Consider the following 16,624-nt stretch of genomic DNA (forward strand, 5'->3'; position numbering starts at 1 on the left):
CGCCGCGTCCGCAAGGAGCAGCTGGTGGACACCGCCAGCGTGAACTCGCTGCTCCGCGCCGCCGCACGTCTCGACCCGGAGGAGCTCTTCTTGGTCCTCCCGTCGCGCTTGGTGTGGGCGGTTCCCTCCTTCTGGAGTTGCCTTGCTTCCGCAGCGCCACCTCCATCATGCTGGATCTTTGTTCCACCATCCGCCGCGTGCCGGCCGGCGCTCGAGACGCTGTCCCTGCTCAACTGCACTGCCAATCTGGACGCCTTGCTCTCCCGCTGCCCCAGATTGCGCACGCTCTGGCTAGGCAGAATTTCGTTCCATAATAAGGATGTCCTGAGTGTCAACTCACCGCTGCTGCAGGAGCGCCTAGTCGTGAACCGTGCGCGCGAGGTGGATAAAGCATGTCAACTCTTTGTCACGTCCGCGCGCGCGCGGCATTTGTTCAACTCCGAGTATCGCGCGTATACTCCGGCCTGCTGCCAGCCTGTCAGTAGCACGTCGCTATCGCGCCTTGCTCATTTCTCACGTCCGGGTCGTGGCATCTCCTCGTGGTCCCGCGAGGCCGAAGCAGAGAAACAACGTTTCCCTTTCACGCACGCAGGAGTGCCTCTTGCCTGCACGTCGCGGTCGATCGACAGCTGTGGTCAGGGATGATGCAGCACGTGGAGAAAGGATTTTCCGCCGACGCGCGACGTCTCGTCTTGCTGCCAGCCTGCCACTAGCTAGCACGCTTGGATGGATGGATGGATGGATTAAATACACCGAAACCAATCATTTCGCCCATTTGGATGGATCAAAAATTAGCTAGCTACTGCTTCTTTCTCTCTAGTACTACTAGTAGTACGACTACTCCGGTCCGTATCATCAATTTTTATTGGAAAAAAAATGATTCAATCCCTCCGCTCCGCTCCGCTAGCTAGTTGATTAATAACTCACGACGTAAAGTGCCCCCGCTGAAACGCGCGCTAGCTGATCCAACTGCTCGCCGTCCCGCCCGATCTGACTGTGCAACCAGCTTTCGATCGATTTAACCAACCAACCTGCATGCATCATTTATTTGGATTTGGAGGCCAATTCCACGGGCTAATTAGTACCCTTTCTACTACTATACTAGTGCTTCCTCCGCTTTATATTAATTGACTCTAATATCGATATATCTACACACATTTTAGCACGGCGCCAAAACCGTCGCTACCGCCCGATCCAGAGATCTTGGGTTGTCACCCAGAGGTCATGGATGAACCGAGCGCCGCCACACCGACGCCTTCAACAAGGGAACGACATCCACAAACATCGCTGTCGTGGACCAATGGGCAAGGGTTTCCCCCGGCAAATAGCACTCTGCCCATCCACACAGGGAAGCGGTCGCCGCCGTAGCAACATCCGCCCCGTTGTCACAACATGTGGCTCAACGGAACCACGCCGTCCACACGGCCGAGGCTCCCAACCAGCACCCGAGTCTCTAGCTCGCCCGCCAACCAGCAGAACTCCCACCGTCCGGGGCCGCCGCCCCGGCGTCCCACCTCTTCACACTGAGAACCTAGGGGAGAACAAAGGACAACATCGAGTGGCCGCCGACCGCCAACCAAGGCGCAGGCCGGCCACCGCTACCAGCACCACCGAAGCAAGATGCGAGGAGATCCGAACCGAACCTGCGAAAGCGGCCACCTTCAGCCCCCATGGCTGTCGGCGCCAGCAGATCTGGGACGGAGACGGCTCGAAGGGGACCAGGCCCCTGCCTTGTTCCGCACCCGAGGAGGCCCAAGGAGCCTCCACACCACCGCACCAGCCGACCTCCAAGTCGAGCCCGAGCAAGCGCTGCACTGCCGCCTGCCGTACATCACGCCGGGCCAGTCTTCACCCGTGCCACTGTCGCCTCCACCAGCCCGACAGGGCAGAGGCCGCGCCGCCCGCCGTCGATGTTGATCCGGGGAGGGACCATCGCCACGAGCACGCCCAGGGGAGCGCCGTCTCCACGCCGATGCCAGAGCTCTGCGCCGCCACGCCCGATGCCCAGCGCGGCGCCCTCACCGGCAGCGGACGGCCCGCGCCGCCACCACCGCGCAAGGGAGAGGGAGGCCCCGCCGCCGCCGGCGCCGCGTGGGCTTTTCTCGGCGACGCCCTCTGGTGGCGGCGAGGGAAGGGGAGGTGGGAGGAGGGGGCTCGAGGGGCGCCACTAGGGGGAGCTCTCGGAGCTAGGGTTTTTACCAAAGGCTCTTATTCTATTCCAATGAGGTCTTACCCCCGGAGCAGAAGTTGCCTCCACCGCGGGGAAGCCTCGTCTCCACGCTCTCCGCCGGGCCACACATCACCTCGCCGCGGCACCAACTACCGAAGTTACGCGTTGCCGCTGCCGCAGAAGACGGCACACCACTGCGCGAGAAGTCATGGATCGCCCTAGGCCCCGCAACTTTCGAGCTTGGTGTTGATCTACGTCGTATGTTTCATTCTTGTTTTGGTCAGACTCAACTCACGAGCACACATGCATGAAATCTGGCAACGTATGCGTAAATCATTTCTAGGCAACATAGGCATGAAAAACAATATTAATAAACCTACCGAAAAGTCAATGATTTTTAAGTTTGACCAACTATGTAAAATACTATGTCGATAACTATACCATTAAATAAATATATTATGATAATATATTATTATGGGTTTATTGATATTGATTTTGTATTGAAGATCTTTATAATTTTGTATATATATTTCGTCAAACTTAGAAAACAATGCCTATTTTAAATAAGTTAATACGCCACCTATTTTAGGATGGAGGTCATAGCAACGTCTAATAACCAAATCGACCCCCTTCTGTACCCTACTTGTGTCCGTGCCCATCAAAGTCGAGATGCTAATCCACGAAAAACGATACGAGAAATGCGAAAGAACTCAACTACGGAACGAGGGCGACCCGTGAAAATACCTTGGTTTCTTACTCGTGCCATTGAACTCTTTCTTGGCAACTTGGATAACTTATAACGATGTTTATCCCGCGTATCGGGCGGAAGATCAGGTTACAAAATTATAAAGATTTCGTCCCAGTTCATATTTAGCCGCGTAAATGTTCCTCACGGCCATTTATGGAACATAAGGAGTAGATGACAATAAATAGTAATAAAAATAATCCACATCAAATAATGCACCTCAATAGGTATGTACCACGGGTATATATTATAAGCACGCAATAAACATGACATGAAATAATATATATTAATTATTTTCTCACTGTAGAATTACAACATATTTAATAAAAGTACATATAATGTGCATGAAATCATCCAAAGGTGGCAATGAATCTGGTCTTTTGGTAAGCAGTGCCCAAGTTTATATATGAGTGTAGTGGTGGCTACATGCTTTGGCGAGCCATGTCCCAACGCGCCCTTCTTACCTCAATCTTCTTGCATACCCACATCATGCCACCTCAAATCTTGGCACGGCCGCCTCTATTTGTTTTCCCCCCGGAGGGCTATGAGAATTGCTCGTCATTAGCAAGGGTTGATAACTTAAGAGGAAAATGCTTGAATGCACTTTCCACATATATGTTGCTCCACGAACATCATATCACCATCTGTCGCACAAGTTTTGTTTCATTAGTACTACCTCCATCCATAAAAAGATGTATCTACACATTTTTTTAGTGTATAGATGTATTCAAATTTAGATAAATCTTCGACAGTATAATGCTTTGACCATTAACTGTTATGTTTCGCGGTCAAAAGAAATTGTCCAAAAAAAGGAACTCGATTGATTCTAAAAAAGCAAAAGAGAGCCCGACGCTCCTCTCCCAGGTCCCAAGTGTTCTTGCACATGTTGTCCTATTCTAACAGGAGTAGAAACATCAGAGAAATAGCATATCCTCAAAGGGACAACATCTGCAACGTCATTAGCGATCCCGTGGCTGAGGAGGGCAGTGGCCGCCCACATCGATCCTGCTGTTGAGGCTAGAGTTCCAATCTAGCCATCGGGGAGAGCGGCGACATTAGACTAGACTGGGCTGCGGGGGAGAAGAACTTGGGTTGTTATCTCACACCTGGAGATGGGGAAGGGGCTAGCTCGAATGACAGCAAGGGAGGTGGCGGCGGAGGTGGCAGCGGCGGATGGACCGGATAACGGTGGCGGTGGTGCAGCAACGAATGGTACTGGTTTTTTTTGTTATGATTCTTTGTGTATTTGTGGTTTGCTCCCAGTTCTTTTCTTAGGAATAATTATAGCATAAATGTGTAGCATGAAAATTACAGAGAGAACTACACTTTCATGAGAATAATCCAAGATCTGCAGGCCCACCGAAGCAGAAATGGGGCCTGAGCGGGCTCGAACCTCCTCACCGGAGCAGAAGGTACCTCCGCCGCGGGGAAGCCACGTCTCCTTGCTCTCCGCAGGGCCCCGCGGCACCTCATTGGAGCACCACCGCCAAAGTCACGCGCCGCCACCGCAGAAGACCACACACTCGCTGCGCGAGGAAAAGTCACGCGTCGCCGCCGGCCCCCACACATTAGTTTGACCAACTATATAAAATACTCTATTGATAGCTATAACATTAAATAAATATATTGTGAGAACATATCTTATTACGGGTTTACTGATATTGATTGTTTATTGAAGATCTTTACAATTTTGTATATACATTTCTTCAAACTTAGAAAACATTGACTATTTTAACTAAGTTAATACGCCACCTATTTTGGGATGGAGGTAAAAGCAACATCTAACAACCAAGTCGACCCCCTTCTGCACCCCCCTTGTGTCCCTGTAAAATTTTCCTCACAACCATTTATGGAACATACTCTCTCGTTAGGGATTATAAGACCCGAGAGATTTTTGAAAATTTTAGGAATTAGACTAGTCACAATGGGAGGTATCATAGACTAGTATCATACATATGATACTAGTTTATGATATAACACCTACAATGCATATTATCATGAATTAGTATCATAGTTCCATCATATTTAATGTTTTTTAGAATCTCAATGCAAATATGTGTACATGATGTGTTTGCCACTAAAATTTCTAGTTTTACGTGCTATGATACTGTATCTACCTATGATACTACTCTCACCCCTCTCCTCATTAATTGATGTGCCACATAAGATTTTTGCCTACATGGCATGCATGAGGGCGCCCGCAACGCAGATACGGTGGCACCGTATCTAATTTCATCCACGTCCTTTATATACAAAGCAGCACAATGGTTTGTATCTTATGGTGGGACCCAGCAATAAATGCATCCGCATCGTATGCCCCTTCTTCCTCCGCTTCCTGGTGGTTTTCAATTTCTTCCTCTCAATCTCTCAGATGCAGACATCAGGCAAGTTCTTGATGGAATTTTTCCTCTGTCCTCAGCTCCAATCTTGTGTCTCTGGTTTTCTCACACAACCACACATGCACGTTCTCTTCCTCTGGCCCGTTCCCTGCTGCCCACCTTCAATCACCTCATGCAAATTTGTGGGGGAAGCTGCTGGTTCAGTGGTGCTCCGAGTGCTCTTTTGCTGATGGGCATCAGCCATCAGCTCAAGCTGGAGCGCTCCGGGGCGCCGGGAATCGGCATGCGTGGCCATAGGGTCCGCCGTTTCTAGCATCTGCATGCAAGATGATGGGATCTGGGCGCAAGGGAGCGCCGCGGTGGTTGATAGCCGTGCAGGTAGGTCAGCTTCAGCACCGCGAAGACATAATGTGAGGGGAAGGAGTTGAGCACCGCGACGAGGCAGTGGGGGCAGGGGGAGTGCAGAAGCAAAACTATGGGAGGTGCACGACGAGCGGTGGGGTACTTTGCCTCGGGAGCGCGGACAAGAGCCGTATCGAAAATAAGATACGATCTCCTTCTCTCTCTTCTTAATTAGTCTTCCACGTAGGTAAAACGTCCGAGCTGGCAGTTTTAGATACAATACACGGTGGAGCGTTGGGACTGCCCTGATACTACCTATGATACTTCTATTGTGGCTAGTCTTACAAGACCTATCTCATTTATTAGCCTTTCTCAGCCAATGCATGTCCACCTTTTTCTCTCTCTTTTTCCATGCATGCAAAATTATTGGTCCATGCAGTAATTAACGAGGGAAGTAATGGGCTTTCTTGGTCTTAGCAAATTGGCCTCGGGTCTTATAATCCTTATAACAGAGGGAGATGACAACAAATACTCCCTATGGTCTGAGTTAATGGACGCTAGCCTCTGGTTCCGCGTCGATTAATAATGATCGGAGGGGAGTAGTAATAAAAATAATGCACATGAAATACTACACCTCAACAGTTATATGCTACAGGTTTATAAGTACGCAACAAACATTTCATAAAATAATAGTATTAATTATTTTCTCAATGTAGAATTACAATATGTAACAATGTACCGTGCATATTAACCAAAAGTATGTATAATGTGCATGTGATAACGTACCATGTATATTCATTCAAAGTACATATAATGTGCATGAAATCATCCCAAGGTGGCTAAGCAACAAGATAGGCTTCGTCGATATTCTCAAAATGTCGCGAATCTTGTCTTTGGTAGGTAGTGCCCAATTGTGGCTACATGCTTCGGCGAGCCTTGTCCCAACGCGCCCTTCCGACCTCCGATGTCTTGCCTACCCACATAACCTCATCCTCGCCTCAAATCTTGGCACAGCGACCTCTTATTTGTTCTTCACCGACGGGTAATAAGAATTGCTCATCATTAATAAGGGTTGATAACTTAAGAGGGGAATGCTTGAATGTACTTTCCACATGAAATAGTACCTTCGCACATGAAATAATAACCACTCAGAAGGTGTCGGTGCAATTATTGGGCTATGTCCGCTGGTTGGAGTGGGGTTCCACACATGTGCATGTTTACGCTATGCTAAAAGGCATGTTCATCTTGCCTTCTTAGGGTTACCAAGTGCAAGGCGAGCCATGACCTCGAAAGGAGGCAATGGCGGGCGAGTCAACGATAAGCCGCACTTCTCAAGGAAGCAAGTGGATTATTAGGGCGGTCGATTAGGGTTGGCGAGTCGAAGATGAGCCGTGGCTTTATAGGAAGAAGTGGCTTCTTAGGGTAGGAGAGTCGAAGACGATCCGTATTTCTCGTGGAAGAAGTGGCTTCTTAAGGCCTGGTGAGTTGAAGACCCAAGGAAAAAGTGGGCCATTAGGGTTGGCGAGTCCAAGATGAGCCCTAAGTTTAGAGGAAGCATCGGCTAGGGTTGGCTTGTCAAAGAAAATCCATTTATCTCAAGGAACTATGACTTCATTAGGGTTGGGGAGTCTAAGATGAGCCGTGATTTCAAAGGAAGAAGTGTCTTCTTAGGACAAGTGATTTGCAAACGAGCCGTGACTTAAAAGGACAAAGTGGCTTCTTAGAGTTGGCGAGTCAAATATGAAAAATTCGTCTCAAGGAATCGGTGGGTCCTTAGGGTTGGCGAGTCAAAGACGAGCCATGAGTTAAAAGGAAGCAATGGTTAGGGTTGGTGAGCCAAAGATAATCTATTTGTCTCAAGGAAGCGATGTCCTATCAAGGTTGGCGTGTATAAGATGAGCCATGAGCTCAAAGGAAGAAGTAGGTTCTTAGGGATGGCAAGTCAATGACGAGTCACTCGTCTCGCAGAAGCATTGTATTCTTAGGGCGGGGGAGTCAAAGACTGGCCATTCATCTCTATAAATCAATGGCTTCTTAGGGTTGGCGAGTCAAAGACGAGCCGTACTTCTCAAGGAAGCAGTGGCTTCTTAGGGTTGGCGATCCGAAGACGAGGCGTACTTCACAAGGAAGGAGTGGCTTCTTAGGCCGTACGAGTCGAAGACGAGCCGTGAGTTTAAAGGAAACATGCATTATGGTTGTTTAGTCGAAGATAATCCATTTGTTTCAAGTAAGCAGCGTCTTCTTAGGGTTGGCGAGTCTAAGATGAGCCGTGACTTCAATGGAAGAAGTGGCTTCTTAGGGCTGGCAAGTCGAAGGCAAGCCATGAATTCAAAGGAAGAAGTGGCTTCTTAGGGTTGGGGAGACAAAGAAGAGTTGTTCATCTCAAGGAAGTAGTATGTTATTAGGGTTGGCGAGTCCAAGACGATCCGTGAGTTTAGAGGAAGCATCAGTTATGGTTGGCGAGTCGAAGAAAATCCATTTAAATCATGGATTCGTCGTCTTCTTAGGGTTGGCGAGTCAAACACGAACCGTGACTTCGAAGGATGAAGTGGCTTCTTAGGGTTGGCGAGTCAAAGAAGAGCCGTGACCTCAACCGGGGCTAGCGAGTCGAAGACGAGCCGTGGATTCAAAGGAAGCCGTGGCCAGCCTCCGCCACATCGTCTTCTGCGACGTCCCGTTCCCCTCGCTCGAAGCGGCGCCCGGCCGCGTCACTCGCCCCTCTCCGGGGCTTTCCTCCTGGAGACATGCAGCCCAGGCGCGACGCCGCCGGCGTCACCTCGCTCTTGTGCGCCGCCGCGCTGCTCGAGCCCAAGGAGCTAGTCTTGGCCCTCCCGTCGGGCTACATGGGTAATCTCTCGCCCTTGTTCTTCCTGCAGCTTCCGCACCACGTCGGGTTCCATGAACTCGAGACACCGTCCCTCTCGGGCTGCCACCGCGCTTCGACTCTTTGCTCCCCTGCTGCCCACGCCGCGCGTGCTAAGGCTAAAGTTCAATGACCGTTGGGGCCACTACCGCATCAGAACCTTCATGTCACTCCACTCCACGTCGCTGCAAGAGCTTTGTGTGGATGTCGAGAACGTAAGCATAGATACCGTCGACCTTGTTGCTCCCGAGCTTAAGAAATTGACTGTGTCCTTGAAGGCTTTTCGGGAGGTCAACATCTCTATCTTGGCACCAATGCTTGAGAAGCTCTCATGGAAATGTTCCTATTCCTTTATTAACTTTGGTCCTTGCGAACTGCAAAGTTGTGGCTGCAAGGCGGAGAGACAAGGAGAGCTCCCTTCATTGCTCATCCATGCCCGCATTGTGCGTGTCCTCTCGCTCAACTTACCGAGCTCGACTAAACTAAATTTTGATAGTGATATATATTTTCCCAAATTAACTTTTCAGAGCTCGTCCATTGTTCATGGTGAAGCGGGGAACTCTACGCAAGAGATAGAGAAACATATGCTCGCAAAGTTCTCTCGTTTTGGAGCTACATCTCAGGCCAAAGGGACATGCTTTTGGAGCATTCATGTTTCATCTCCTTGGGATGAATCGGTTTTTTAGGGCGACGCAGAGGCTCAAGGTTGTCCTACAGAGATCCGCGGTAATTCTTTGCTCTTTGCTCTGATTATATATCTCGATAGTACATTCTCTAGTAATTAATTAACACAGTATAATTTTTTGTTTTAGTTGAAGCAAGAATGCCCACTAGATTGTGCTTGTGACCACCCTGGACCGGAGATCCCAAACTAGCTCCTTGACCGCTCTCGAAGAAGTGGAGATCAATGGCTTTCAAGGACACGATCATGAGATCGATTTCTTGAAACCGATATTCAAATGTGCACCGATGCTTAGAAGAATGATTGTGCGTTTCTCACATGAGGTCTTATTTCGTGATCATCATGGATGCACACAAATACGAAACATCTTCAGGGAATATTCTTCTGTGGAATGCTATCTTTATCTTAGCTCGGTGAGTAACTAAGTATGTGTTCTGCGTGCAACATGGATATAATTGCTAGTTAGCTAATTATGCCTATTGCTGACATTATGTGCGCAAACCCGCATATTTTAATCAAAAAGAGAAGCTGAATGGTGGAGTGGGTGGCACAAAATAAATTCGAAAATTTGTATGCAGAATTACCTTAGGTTCTCTTTTGTCTTGGTCAATCTCTAGGTTGATTATACCCTTCTCTTGGACATCTGCATTTAGTATAGTAAAAGGACAATTTTGCAGATTACCTGAAGTTAGTTGTCTTATCTGAATTTCCTTGACATTCATGTTTGGCACAAGGTATTTAGTTCTAGTTAGATTTCGTTCAGTAAATATTGTACTATTTCTTTCTGCTTTCAGCATATATTGTACTATTTCTTTCTCCTGTCAGCATATATTGCATTTTATTTGCGAGTCGGACAGCCTTTACATGTATAATAACTCCACATGTGCACGGTGTGATACTGATTGGAAATGGTTTCAATTTTCCTCCAGCCTCCGCTGCAGGTTTAGTAGCATGGCAGCGACGGGTTCCCATCAACATGATTCTAAGCCTTGCATATTTGGATTCATGATGGTATTGACAAAGACCAAGCTTTTCATCTACGGACAACCTCCATTACCTGTTCTCTCCTGACTTTGCTTTGTTGCTTCAACTCATTATCTGGCATGTTGTTTTGCTTAGTGTAGTGTAGCTATATATAGGATACTCTTAGTTAGGTCTTGAGTGGTTTCGTGCAATTCAATTATTTAAGTTAATGCAGTCAACCTATGTCACTCATGCGACCTAAGCAAGTTATTCTGTTAATCCTATGGTTTTAGTTAGTATTTGCGTTGTTCCATTTTGTTGATAAATGACATATTTTCATACGAAGTAAACTGAGCAACAACGGATAGAACTCAGGAGCTGATCTTGAAGGGGTGATGTAGCACACAATCTATTTTTCAATATGCTTACATTACGAGTTTCCATTTTGTACTAACAGAGTATAAAAATATTACTATCAAAGCTAGTGTAACATCCGTTAGCATAGTAGATGCTCTAAAAAAACTCTCAAATATGTATTTATATGGAAATTAGCAAGAGTATTAATTCTTCCTGTGAGATTAGCTTGTATAGATAAGGTATTAGTAACATTAGCTAGCATGTAACTTAATGTTTATTTTAAATCCAACCTTTTGAACTATGCGGAGATTCAGTTTGAGTTCTAATGTTAGTATTTCTTCTTTAACAGAGTGGATGCACGCCTCTTTTAGTGCAAGTTTGATCACTGATGGCTGCAAAAGATGCCAAGAATCATACTGGCAACTTTGGTTTCCTTGTTTGTCTAATGCCATCATCTTAACAAGTTATAATATTGTGATGTTTGTATGAAGTACTAATGACTGCTGGACTGATGTTATTCTGCACTTGTCAAACTCCTAGTTTTAATGCTTCTCGTGCTATAAGTATTTGTTCGTCATCGAATGATGATATAGATTGTAGAGTGTATCTACTATTTGATGCTTGGGATCGGCTATCTTTTTGCCCTGTTTGCTCTGTTTTGTCAATGGTCTTGCCTCTGCTTGTTCTGTTTTCCGGTACTCAATTTCTTTGAAAGTCGAGCGAAAATTTGCACAGTTTTCAGTTAACTTTTGGGCAGAATTCAAATGATGATTTCGCCCATTTGATGATCAACTTTGTGTAGTGCTGCATTACTATGTAGATGGGGAGTGCATAACATGTAACTACAAGTGTATTTTGCAAAGCAAACTGAACTGCAAGTTTCAGTGTTTCACCGTGACTGGGAAAACTTGAACAAAACTGAAGCCACCGTACTGCGAATACATTCCGTACTACAGTTTGTCACAGCGGATGGAATACATACTACAGTTCCTACACCGATGACTGATCTTTTGAGAGCAGCATGTGTATTGTTCACGTGGATAGATACAGGTGGCCACCGTACTGTGATCCTAAAAGTTTTAGGTGCAGAAGGTCGTGAAAAAATCATGCAAAACTTGTGCAAAATAATGCTGCACAAGAGGTCCTATCCAGAGTACATGAGCTTTGAAGGGTTGAGCTAACAAAAGTGTCGTTTCGCTCCACTGGGTACCTCGGAGCAGAGGGGAATGGTAGGGTTTGGCAAAGCTTCGAACTTGTAGGTGGAGTTGAGATCTGGTCGGCGATGAAGCTGAGATCAGGGCGTCGCCTGCGTCCCTACTCCAAGCAGGTGGGCCCAGTCGGAGATGGAGAGGATCGCATCAGCGCCCTCCCCGAGGAGCTGATCCTCCTCGTCCTCGGGCGTCTCAGATGCTTCCGCGCCGCCGTGCGGACCGGCGTCCTCTCCCGCCGGTGGCGCGGTCTATGGTCCCGCCTCCGCCGGATCTCCCTACGCGATGCCCCGTTTCACTCCCTGGAGCCGGCGCTCGCCCGCGTCCCTCGTCCCCCGCCGACGGTCTCCTCCTCGAGATCGACCTCCCAGAGCCGCGCCGCCGCGTCCGCAAGGAGCAGCTGGTGGACACCGCCAGCGTGAACTCGCTGCTCCGCGCCGCCGCACGTCTCGACCCGGAGGAGCTCTTCTTGGTCCTCCCGTCGCGCTTGGTGTGGGCGGTTCCCTCCTTCTGGAGTTGCCTTGCTTCCGCAGCGCCACCTCCATCATGCTGGATCTTTGTTCCACCATCCGCCGCGTGCCGGCCGGCGCTCGAGACGCTGTCCCTGCTCAACTGCACTGCCAATCTGGACGCCTTGCTCTCCCGCTGCCCCAGATTGCGCACGCTCTGGCTAGGCAGAATTTCGTTCCATAATAAGGATGTCCTGAGTGTCAACTCACCGCTGCTGCAGGAGCGCCTAGTCGTGAACCGTGCGCGCGAGGTGGATAAAGCATGTCAACTCTTTGTCACGTCCGCGCGCGCGCGGCATTTGTTCAACTCCGAGTATCGCGCGTATACTCCGGCCTGCTGCCAGCCTGTCAGTAGCACGTCGCTATCGCGCCTTGCTCATTTCTCACGTCCGGGTCGTGGCATCTCCTCGTGGTCCCGCGAGGCCGAAGCAGAGAAACAACGTTTCCCTTTCACGCACGCAGGAGTGCCTCTTGCCTGCACGTCGCGGTCGATCGACAGCTGTGGTCAGGGATGATGCAGCACGTGGAGAAAGGATTTTCCGCCGACGCGCGACGTCTCGTCTTGCTGCCAGCCTGCCACTAGCTAGCACGCTTGGATGGATGGATGGATGGATTAAATACACCGAAACCAATCATTTCGCCCATTTGGATGGATCAAAAATTAGCTAGCTACTGCTTCTTTCTCTCTAGTACTACTAGTAGTACGACTACTCCGGTCCGTATCATCAATTTTTATTGGAAAAAAAATGATTCAATCCCTCCGCTCCGCTCCGCTAGCTAGTTGATTAATAACTCACGACGTAAAGTGCCCCCGCTGAAACGCGCGCTAGCTGATCCAACTGCTCGCCGTCCCGCCCGATCTGACTGTGCAACCAGCTTTCGATCGATTTAACCAACCAACCTGCATGCATCATTTATTTGGATTTGGAGGCCAATTCCACGGGCTAATTAGTACCCTTTCTACTACTATACTAGTGCTTCTCCGACTTTATATTAATTGACTACTAATATCGATATATCTACACACATTTTAGCACGGCGCCAAAACCGTCGCTACCGCCCGATCCGAGAGATCTTGGGTTGTCACCAGAGGTCATGGATGAGCCGAAGCGCCGCCACACCGACGCCTTCAACAAGGGAACGACATCCACAAACATCGTTGTCGTGGACCAATGGGCAAGGGTTTCCCCGACAAATAGCACTCTGCCCATCCACACGGGGAAGCGGTCGCCGCCGTAGCAACATCCGCCCCGTTGTCACAACATGTGGCTCAACGGAACCACGCCGTCCACACGGCCGAGGCTCCCAACCCGAGCACCGAGTCTCTAGCTCGCCGCCAACCAGCGAGAACTCCCACCGTCCGGGCCGCCGCCCGGCCGTCCCCTCTTCACCGCCGAGAACCTAGGGGAGAACAAAGGACAACATCGAGTGGCCGCCGGCCGCCAACCAAGGCGCGGGCGTGCCACGCTACCGGCACCACCGAAGCAAGATGCGAGGAGATCCGAACCGAACCTCGCAGCGGCCACCTTCGGCCCCCATGGTCGTCGGCGCCGACGGATGCAGGACGGAGACGGCTCGAAGGGGACCGGGCCCCGCCTTGTTCCGCACCGAGGAGGCCCAAGGAGCCTCCACCGCGCACCGGCCGACCTCCAAGTCGAGCCCGAGCAAGCGAGCCCGCACCGCCTGCCGGTACATCACGCCGGGCCGGTCTTCACCGTGCCACTGTCGCCTCCACCGGCCAGGACGAGGCGGGCCGCGCCGCCCGCCGTCGATGTTGATCCGGGAGGGACCATCGCCACGAGCACGCCCGAGGGAGCGCGCGTCTCCACGCCGATGCCGAGCTGCGCCGCCACGCCCGATGCCCGGCGCGGCGCCCTCGCGGCGGCGGACGGCCCGCGCCGCCACCGCGCGCAAGGGAGAGGGAGGCCCCGCCGCCGCCGGCGCCGCGTGGGCTTTCTCGGCGACGCCCTCCGGTGGCGGCGAGGAAGGGAGGTGGGAGGAGGGGGCTCGAGGGGCGCCACTAGGGGAGCTCTCGGAGCTAGGGTTTTTACCAAAGGCTCTTATTCTATTCCAATGAGGTCTTACCCCGGAGCAGAAGTTGCCTCCACGCGGGGAAGCCTCGTCTCCACGCTCTCCGCCGGGCCACACATCACCTCGCCGCGGCACCAACTACCGAAGTTACGCGTTGCCGCTGCCGCGAGAGACGGCACACCACTGCGCGAGAAGTCATGGATCGCCTAGGCCCCGCAACTTTCGAGCTTGGTGTTGATCTACGTCGTATGTTTCATTCTTGTTTTGGTCAGACTCAACTCACGAGCACACATGCATGAAATCTGGCAACGTATGCGTAAATCATTTCTAGGCAACATAGGCATGAAAAACAATATTAATAAACCTACCGAAAAGTCAATGATTTTTAAGTTTGACCAACTATGTAAAATACTATGTCGATAACTATACCATTAAATAAATATATTATGATAATATATTATTATGGGTTTATTGATATTGATTTTGTATTGAAGATCTTTATAATTTTGTATATATATTTCGTCAAACTTAGAAAACAATGCCTATTTTAAATAAGTTAATACGCCACCTATTTTAGGATGGAGGTCATAGCAACGTCTAATAACCAAATCGACCCCCTTCTGTACCCTACTTGTGTCCGTGCCCATCAAAGTCGAGATGCTAATCCACGAAAAACGATACGAGAAATGCGAAAGAACTCAACTACGGAACGAGGGCGACCCGTGAAAATACCTTGGTTTCTTACTCGTGCCATTGAACTCTTTCTTGGCAACTTGGATAACTTATAACGATGTTTATCCCGCGTATCGGGCGGAAGATCAGGTTACAAAATTATAAAGATTTCGTCCCAGTTCATATTTAGCCGCGTAAATGTTCCTCACGGCCATTTATGGAACATAAGGAGTAGATGACAATAAATAGTAATAAAAATAATCCACATCAAATAATGCACCTCAATAGGTATGTACCACGGGTATATATTATAAGCACGCAATAAACATGACATGAAATAATATATATTAATTATTTTCTCACTTTGTAGAATTACAACATATTTAATAAAAGTACATATAATGTGCATGAAATCATCCAAAGGTGGCAATGAATCTGGTCTTTTGGTAAGCAGTTGCCCAAGTTTATATATGAGTGTAGTGGTGGCTACATGCTTTGGCGAGCCATGTCCCAACGCGCCCTTCTTACCTCAATCTTCTTGCATACCCACATCATGCCACCTCAAATCTTGGCACTGGCCGCCTCTATTTGTTTTCCCCGGAGGGCTATGAGAATTGCTCAGTCATTAGCAAGGGTTGATAACTTAAGAGGAAAATGCTTGAATGCACTTTCCACATATATGTTGCTCCACGAACATCATATCACCATCTGTCGCACAAGTTTTGTTTCATTAGTACTACCTCCATCCATAAAAAGATGTATCTACACATTTTTTTAGTGTATAGATGTATTCAAATTTAGATAAATCTTCGACGGTATAATGCTTTGACCATTAAGCTTGTTATGTTTCGCGGTCAAAAGAAATTGTCCAAAAAAGGAACTCGATTGATTCTAAAAAAGCAAAAGAGAGCCCGACGCTCCTCTCCCGGGTCCCAAGTGTTCTTGCACATGTTGTCCTATTCTAACGGGAGTAGAAACATCGGAGAAATAGCATATCCTCAAAGGGACAACATACTGCAACGTCATTAGCGATCCCGTGGCTGAGGAGGGCGGTGGCCGCCCACATCGATCCTGCTGTTGAGGCTAGAGTTCCAATCTAGCCATCGGGGAGAAGCGGCGACATTAGACTAGACTGGGCTGCGGGGAGAAGAACTTGGGTTGTTATCTCACACTGGAGATGGGGAAGGGGCTAGCTCGAATGACAGGCAAGGGAGGTGGCGGCGGAGGTGGCAGCGGCGGATGGACCCGGATAGCGGTGGCGGTGGTGCAGCAACGAATGGTACTGGTTTTTTTTGTTATGATTCTTTGTGTATTTGTGGTTTGCTCCAGTTCTTTTCTTAGGAATAATTATAGCATAAATGTGTAGCATGAAAATTACGAGAGAGAACTACACTTTCATGAGAATAATCCAAGATCCGCGAGGCCCACCGGCGAGAAATGGGGCCTCGAGCGGGCTCGAACCTCCTCACCGGAGCAGAAGGTACCTCCGCCGCGGGAAGCCACGTCTCCTTGCTCTCCGCAGGGCCCCGCGGCACCTCGTTGGAGCACCACCGCCAAAGTCACGCGCCGCCACCGCGAGAAGACCACACAGCGCTGCGCGAGGAAAAGTCACGCGTCGCCGCCGGGCCCCCACACATTAGTTTGACCAACTATATAAAATACTCTATTGATAGCTATAACATTAAATAAATATATTGTGAGAACATATCTTATTACGGGTTTATCGATATTGATTGTTTATTG

This window comes from Lolium rigidum, chromosome 1, assembly GCF_022539505.1.
Source record: "Lolium rigidum isolate FL_2022 chromosome 1, APGP_CSIRO_Lrig_0.1, whole genome shotgun sequence".
In the NCBI taxonomy this organism is placed as follows: Eukaryota; Viridiplantae; Streptophyta; class Magnoliopsida; order Poales; family Poaceae; genus Lolium; species Lolium rigidum.